Genomic DNA, 8714 nt, shown 5'->3' on the forward strand with positions numbered 1-8714 from the left:
ATGATATTAACAACAATTCCGCACTCCAAGGTAAAATAAAAAGAAGAGAATGTCCGTAAAACCTAACAAAACCAAATGTTTGATTAGATCAACCAACGGAATGAATAAATATTCCGGAAGGGAAAGTATATCTTTCAGCATTCCTCATTCGTTGTTTTGATCTATAGTGGAAGGCAGTAATCTATATTACATGGTTGTTGTTAACAAGGTTGTGGTGTTGTTGATACCGAAGAATGGTCAAAATATTTCATAAATACTAAATAACATCATGTAGAGTAAAAAACTAATGATTGCATAGAATTAAAGCAACCCATTCCATTTTGTACAAAATCTAACAAAAAAGAAAAGAAGACATTTAATTTCTTTAAGGAGAAACAAAATATACAAAGGTCAGACAAACTCGTAAGTTGGAAAAACAACTGACAATGCAGTGGCAAAAAAAACGAAAAACGGCAAAAAGACAAATAACAGTACACAAAACACAACATAGAAAACAGAAGACCGAGCAACACGAACTCCTCCAAATGACCTCAGGTGCTCTGAAAGGGTAGACAGATCCTGCTCCACTTGTGGCACATGTCGTGTTGCTCATGTAAGTAAAAACCCGGTAATAAGTCTGATTCGGAAGGTTTTATTTGAGGATATTCCATAACGGTCAACCAACTCGTGATGGCGTCCGTAAAATTTCCGAGGGATGATTTCAACTTCACTGCTTGGAACTTTTTGTTCAGAAGCTTCCTTTTTATCAGCAACTCTCTTGAAAATTCATTCAGTTTAAAGACCTGTATAATGCCAATGCAAACACAATTTTAAATGATTCGCTTGAGCGTACCAAACCATGTAGCATTGTTGACTGCGACAATTCATTCTCGTAAGGTGCTCAACCCTTGTGCATAATTTTGTATAAGCATTAATACCATTTAAAAGAGGTATACAAATATTTTCTGATATCATGGTATATGGATTAGTACTCTCAACCATTGCATTTATAAACTAAATGAAAAACACACTTAATAAATTGTGTGCGTCCAAAGCTGTGCATTGTTTTGAACTATATTACCAAAAATATTTTAATTGTGGTATAGAGTAAAATAACAAAATTACCGAACTTCAAGGAAAAATCAAAACTGAAAGTCCCTTATCAACTGGCAAAATCAAAAGTTCAAACACATCAAACGAATGGAAAACAACTGTCATATCTCTGACTTGGTGCAGTCATTTCTTTGGCAAGCCGTTCTCGTCAAAACTATGTTTAAACCCTTTTTTCGAAAAAAAATACACACTGAGAATTAAGAAAACCACACTGAGATTTAAAAACCTGAAATAACACACTGAGATTTAGAAAATGAAAAACACACACTTAGAATTTAAAATTACACTCTGAGATTTTAAAAAGAAACACTGAGAGATGTTAATTACACACTGAGATTTCAAAAATACACACTTAGATGTATATGCACATTACTAATGAATATTTATGAGATTAATAGTTCATCAGAATAATATCTTGGTCTCCCGAACTCTCGTCATTATAATGAAATGCGGTTCCTTCAACCAACAATCGTAATAAATTTCAAGACTTAACATGGTTTAAACATAGTTTTGACATGAACGGCTTGCCATACATTTCCTTATGTAGAACATGGTGGACACGTCTTTTATTCTTTTATACAAATGAACGTTAAAACAATTAAGTTAATATGGTTTAGTAAAATCAGATGTGATTATTAAAGGAAGAACACTTGTTTTACATACATCAGTTACATCTGTTTATCTCAAACCACGTGCTAGGCAAGGAGAGCAATTGACAAGGTACAGAGGACGTCAGATCCTGACTGTTGAAAAAAAACAGATCCATTTCCCGCCCTTCACCCAAGTCGACCCCATTTTGCCGGACCTTCCTGTTTGTATTGATTATTAATGCGTTTTAATGAAAAAAGACAAGACAAAAGACAAACAAAACACTACACACAAAAATTATTGGTAATTATATAGTTATGTATCAGGAGGACGTGCCTGTGATATTTTGAATTTTGCATTCAGTGGGATTGATTTGATGAGTTATTAACTCATCGCAGCAGTAAATTACCGATGTTCAAATCTTATCAATCCATTTAAAATACAATTCGAAGTAAAAACAATAACTGAAGGAATCGCAGACTGTGTGCGTTGACAGATTGATAGTCTTCTCTTATACATGAATCACCTGCAAAGCGAATTCACAATAAGTCACCTTCAGTACAATTTTTAGATCAAAAGACTTTTTCCTATATATACAAATTAAAGACCGGGAAAATTTGTCGTCAATGAGTTAAGACAGAGACACATCGTATCGGTCAACTAATTTCTGATGGTGACCATAAAATGTATATTCTTACGATTTTGTTCTTCCGCATATATGTCATATCTCTGTTGGAGCAGTTATTTTTCTGAAGAACGCCCATATGTATGGAGTCCGTGTAATGGGAGAATATGCAAGGGTGTAATGTTGTATTGGGCTATTAAAACGACATACGGTTGGGGAAGAGGGTATGTTATAGCTGAGAATTTGGAAGGTGACAATTGGAGTGCAGAAATCTCCATGTTTGTCATAGATTCTAGTTTGAAGTCGTCAATATGAAAGTACCTATTTAGATTGAAGCAGATATTCTAGTTCGGTCGTATCCTGTATCTCATGTTCACTATTATATTTGAGACGCAAACATAGTTTTTTTTCTTTCTCTTTTTGGAGAAGGTTCTATATGAATACTGATTCAAACGCCTGAAAAAAACACAAATCACCAAGTAAAGGTGCACAACTAGTGCGCATCGGTATATCAACAATCTGTTGATATATCAAACTGCCGTCAGTGAATTAGCCCCAAATATTTTTTTATCAATATGTTTTTCTTTGAACAGAGATGAGCTCTGCTTTATACGAATGTACAAATATTGTATACGTCTTCTAGTAAATATTGCTTTTGTGATTAACAATTGTCTTTTGTAAGACCAGGCTAACGATTTAAAAACTACAGTGTCAATTAGAAGAGAAAAAAAACAAGATACAAGGATTATCTGATCAGAGTGGTAAATTAATGCATCAAATTATTGAATACTCACATTCGATTTAAATATCTTTTTTCTGTTATTAAGGATTTATCTATATATATTACAAAATTTATTAAGTAGTAGTTTAACACTTTTTATATAAAATATTCAACTTACCGCAGACCATACCATTTTGGTAATGTTCCAAAATATTCGGGATTGAAATATACTATAACTATAAAAACCATTTTGTGGTTAAAGTTTTAATATTAAAATTTCAACAAACCTTTGTCATTTCGTTTTTCACATGAAAGCTGTGATGTAAATATAGCAGTATACCTTAAAAGTTTTTTTAAATTCAGCCTTAAAAATATTGTAAATTTTTCCGTAGAAAGTCATCACAGTTCCTTTGGAGAATTATCAGAAAAGACTTGTTTGGCTGTTTACCGCCGTCCAAACCCGAACCGTAACCCCACCTTCTGATGGTGCTTATATCAAATCCCAAGTTAAGTTAATATATTAATAACTGTAAAGAAAGGGTTTGAGCGTGGAAAGCCATTTAGATTTCCCTTAATATATAGAAGCTGTTTTAGATAATAACTCAATTTTCCATTTGTCAATTTTAAGTGTGTAGATGATGTGCAACATTATCAACGGGATCTTTGGTTAAATCGTTAGTGGTCATCCTGTTGGTCACTGGACTGTGCAGGTTTTTTATTGCGCATTTTTCTTACCTTTTACGATATCTGGTAAATATAGACAAAAGGATAGGTTTGTACGCAACTGTAAAGTGCTGAACCCACTCACATTTCGCGAATGTACCAATTAATGTTATCTGGACAATGTGTTCTTTGTCTTTGTAGATATGTTTTCTCGAAAGAGTATGTTATTGTTTATTTTTTATTATTGCCTGTTTTCATGTCTTATTTTTCTGGTAATAGCTGTTATCTTTTTATGCATAATAATGTCGGATACAGCATGTTCACATATGTGAATCTAAGGTAAGAAAGATGGGAAGAGAGCGGATGGTTTCTACCCATGCAGGCGAGGTAAGAAGACGAGCGTTGTTATATTGCAACAGGTGTTACCAGCGCCAACTTTAAACAATGATGTTATCATTTCCGTAAAAACTTTGGGAGTAACTTCCTCACTTATACAGAAATGTATGTGTCAAAATGTGTATATGGTGAATCCCCCTTTTGACAATTCTGTTGATATATGAAGATTGGGTCAGCTAATAATGAACAGCTGGTAAAAGATGAATAAATAAAATCGTATCTGAAATAGCTATACCCTTTTGGACAATATTTAAAAGTGGTCATAACTTTTAGTAAAGTTAAGCATTACAACAAAAGAGATGAATTCAGCTTCTCAATAGTGAACTTTCAATTTCTATGTAGCAACATTCCTACAACGTATATCTCTCCCAGTGGATACGATATTCAGTCGCTTGTATTTCCTATCATAATTTCCTTGTAGAGGGTTGCTGCTCCCAAGGAAGCTACTAGAACAATAGTTCTAAGTGGTGAAGTTGAAAAAAAAGTAAAATCACAAAAATACTGAACTCCGAGGAAAACTCAATCGGAAAGTCCCTATTAATCACATGGCAAAATCAAATAACAAAACACATCAAACGAATGGACAACAACAGTCATATTCCTGACTTGGTACAGGCATTTTCAAATGTAGAAAATGGTGGATTGAACCTGGTTTTATAGCGCTAAACCTCTCACTTGTACGACAGTCTTATCAAATTCCGTTATATTTACAACGATGCGTGAACAAAACAGACATTATAAATAAAATAGTCAAAATATGGGTACAGCAGTCATCACAGTGTTACAATATCAAAACAAACAATTATTTACAAAAAAGAACAAAAGCATCTATCAAATTAAAAACCACATTCATTGCTTCGCGTGTCTGACGTCAGAAAATGTAAACCTCACATAAGAAGAAATTTTGTCATTCAATGTTTATTCAAAACAATTTTATAATTTCACATGTGGAATGTTGGTATACAGGGTTAAAAAATCAAAAGTTATGTTAGAATTAATTTCAGAAATAGACCGAGATTTAAAATTGTCCAGAAGTTCTTTAGAATATTTAAGAATCCACATATGGTTAATACCACTACGGGAGTAAAATAAATTTGTCGTTTGTCGTTTAAAGTATTTTCAAATTTATAATAGAACAATAACATAATGACATATAATAGAACAATAACATAATGACGGGATCTTTTAAAGTACAGAGTCACGTTATAAGAACCACAGAAACACAAAAAGTCGCATATACAAAACACACCAGCAAAAATGAAAGATAATACAAACACATTGACGGGATGTATAAGTACCTAGCCACGTCAAATGGATATCACAGAAAACAAACCAAACAGTAAAAGTAATATTAATAATAGAACAAAGACAAATGAAAGAACAATATTACACGTTGTTAAGATGATAAACAACGTCAGTATGCAGAATCTATACTTCAAGACCATCATGTATTATTTGTGAAGTTGATACGGAATATTTATCAACAAGGTCTTGGTACCTTCCGATGAACTTTTTTAGAAAAAGGACGAGACGTTCTTTGACATACCCCTGGTTCATCAACTTTCTGCTCAGACACTGGTGACGTTTTACAAAGTCTGAGTAGGAGCTGCAAGCTCTTGAATATCGAATAAGTTGGGAAATGTATATCCCATATGCAGGTGAAGTTGGTATATCGCTACTAAGGTGGGGGAAATTTATAATTTTAAAATTAAAATCGTCTCGTTTGTCATAGATTCTGGTACTGAGATGACTGTGTATGTCAAATTCGAGATATCATCCCTTCGAAATTTTACGGACGCCATCACAAATTCATTGGTCGTTATGGAATATCTGTTTCACAGATGATGACGGATATATTCCCTTTTCCCCGAAGGTGACCTACCGAATTAGACTTATTACCGGGTTTGTACTTACAAGAGCAACACGACGGGTGCCACATGTGCAGCAGGATCTGCTTACCCTTCCGAATCACCTGAGATCACCTCTGTTTTTTCTAAGGAGTTCGTGTTGCGTTTGCTTGAGTTTTCTTCTTTGTGCCTTTTATGTTTTGAATGTATGTGATGTTCATACCGGCAAAGTCTTGTCTATCCTCCGTAATGAAACAATTATTTCAATTTTTTGAATTTCTCATTCGATTATGTTTCCGGTTTAGAAAATGTACATGCCCGATGGTTTATAAATTTGGTTACGTCTGAGGGTTATATAGAGAATCACTTACAAATCCGCCATGTGATGCCTTATCACATGATATAACGTATCAACATATTTTATGGGAGTGGCACGACGGGTGTCGCATATGGAGCTGACTCCGCTTACCCTTCCGGAGCACATGAGATCACCCCCGGTTTTTGTTGGGGTTCGTGTTTTCAGTCTTTAGTTTTATATGTTGTGTATTGTGTATTGTTGTTTGTCTCTTGGTCTTTTTCGTTTTTTGCCATGGCGTTGTCAGTTTATTTTCCACTCGCAGTACATGCACGTGTTAGAAAAGTGATTGATTTAAAAAAAAATGTAAATTGGCTATTAACTGATGGACGATTTGTGATAATTCAATGTTGCTTTTAATTTCATATCGAATTCTTTATTCTTTATTGAACGTGTCAACATTAAACCGTCTGACCTTGGCTAACTAGTTTTCCTCTTAATTTCTATGTGGTTAAAACGGCAGCCATAATAATCATACTGAACTCAAAATTCATATATATATATATATATATATATATATATAATCTTTAATTTTTCTACATCGACATATCGTATTGACTTTACTCATACATATAAAAAATAAGAAGATATGGTATAAGTGCCAATGAGACAACTCTCCAAAAGATACCAAATGACACAGTAATAAACAACCTTAGGTCACCGTACGGCCTTCAACAATGAGCAAAACCCATACTGCATAGTCAGCTAGAATTGGATTCATGTATGCTTAAAAAGATACACAAATGAACCTTGTGTTATTGTAAACGCAGCCATGCAGATGCTATAGCAAATAAGGTATAAAATGTGTAACCTTTCTACACTCCACAATCCTATCGTTCATATCTAATTGGAAGATCATCTACACTATCCCATCAAACATAAATTATTTTATGGAATGGTTAATAAACTCGTGTATACCATGCTTATAATTTTATATAAGTTTAAAAGGCCAAATAAAGTACAAAGTCGAAGAGCATTGAAGACCCAAAGTCCCGAAATTCCTGGTGTACAACCTTTTTAGTTTTTGAAAAAAAAATTGTAAACGCATATACCTTCTTGTCTGCAGTTGAGAAGAATTCAATTATGCCAATAATCATAAAATAGACGCTGATGGATAAATTGTAGTCTGTATGTAAAATTGAGAACGGAAACGGGGAATATGTCAATGAGACAACATCCCAACCAAAGAGCAGAAAACAGCCCAAGGCCACCAATGGGTCTTCAACGCAGCGAGACAATCCCGCACCCAGAGGCAGGCTTCAGCTGGACCCTAAATAATAATGTGCATTAGTTCAGAGAAAATGGACGTCACACCAAATTCCGTGTGCCTGTCCCAAATAAAGAGCCTGTTATTCAGTGGTTGTCACTATTTACTATCTGTTATATCTATTTGTCGTTTAATGCGTTGTTATAAAATTTTCTTTTTGTTTGAATTGTTTCACATACTGTAATTTCGGGCTTTAATAGCTGATTATCATGTATGGATTTCGTTCATTTTTGAACGCCATATAATGACCTATATTTACTTAAATCCACGTCATTTGGACTCTGCATTGGCAAGCATTCCACATCTCCTTATTTCATATTAATGGCAATACCGGATGTAGTGTCTGGGACTTATAGTCAACTAGCAACGGTATCTCCTAAATGGTAGTGATATAAACGATTGTAAACATATCAATTCGTAGCATGTATATAGTAGTTTATTTGAAAGACGGACAGACTTGTTGTACTGCTAATGTAGACGGATGACAATTAAACCATGCAACTGGTCATTTTCGAGGGTCAACACGAAATTGGTGGCTAAATTCTTAAACATTACGTATTGCACAATTCCAACACGTATCAAGGCTTTACCTCTCAATTTACTTTTCACTGCTACATATGTTTAGTGAAAAACTAATACTTTTATTTGAATATATGAGATGTAGAGACATCGACCTAACGACAACGAAAGCTCTATATCTTTTCGATTTATTTTCTTTTTGGTTTACACAAATTTTCATCTATTGCTATAATGATATAAATATTTTCCAATAAACTAAGTGATATGACATATGTAGCAATATAGCAATCGTATTTGTTTGATGCAAACATTACTAACTGTAACATAAAAACATCGTAATAAAACGTTTATTTATTCAATGACGTTGAAAGATATTAATTTACAGTCAACACGATCTACAAAATTATGATTTTATGTTAATATTTACAATATTCACCAAATACCAGACAATCCATTCATTACAACAATCTGTACTAGAAATGAACAAGTCCATTAAGATGTATTCAGAGGCAATTAGGTGGACAGTGAGCAGAGCAGAACAAAATATTTTCTCCTGCTTCTGGTAAAATCAACATTACAAAATGAATATATAATATGAAGAATTTTTTTTTTCATGATTGATTGGATATTTCCGTATCACC

This window comes from Mytilus californianus, unplaced genomic scaffold (genome assembly GCF_021869535.1).
Source record: "Mytilus californianus isolate M0D057914Y unplaced genomic scaffold, xbMytCali1.0.p SCAF_12, whole genome shotgun sequence".
Taxonomy (NCBI): domain Eukaryota; kingdom Metazoa; phylum Mollusca; class Bivalvia; order Mytilida; family Mytilidae; genus Mytilus; species Mytilus californianus.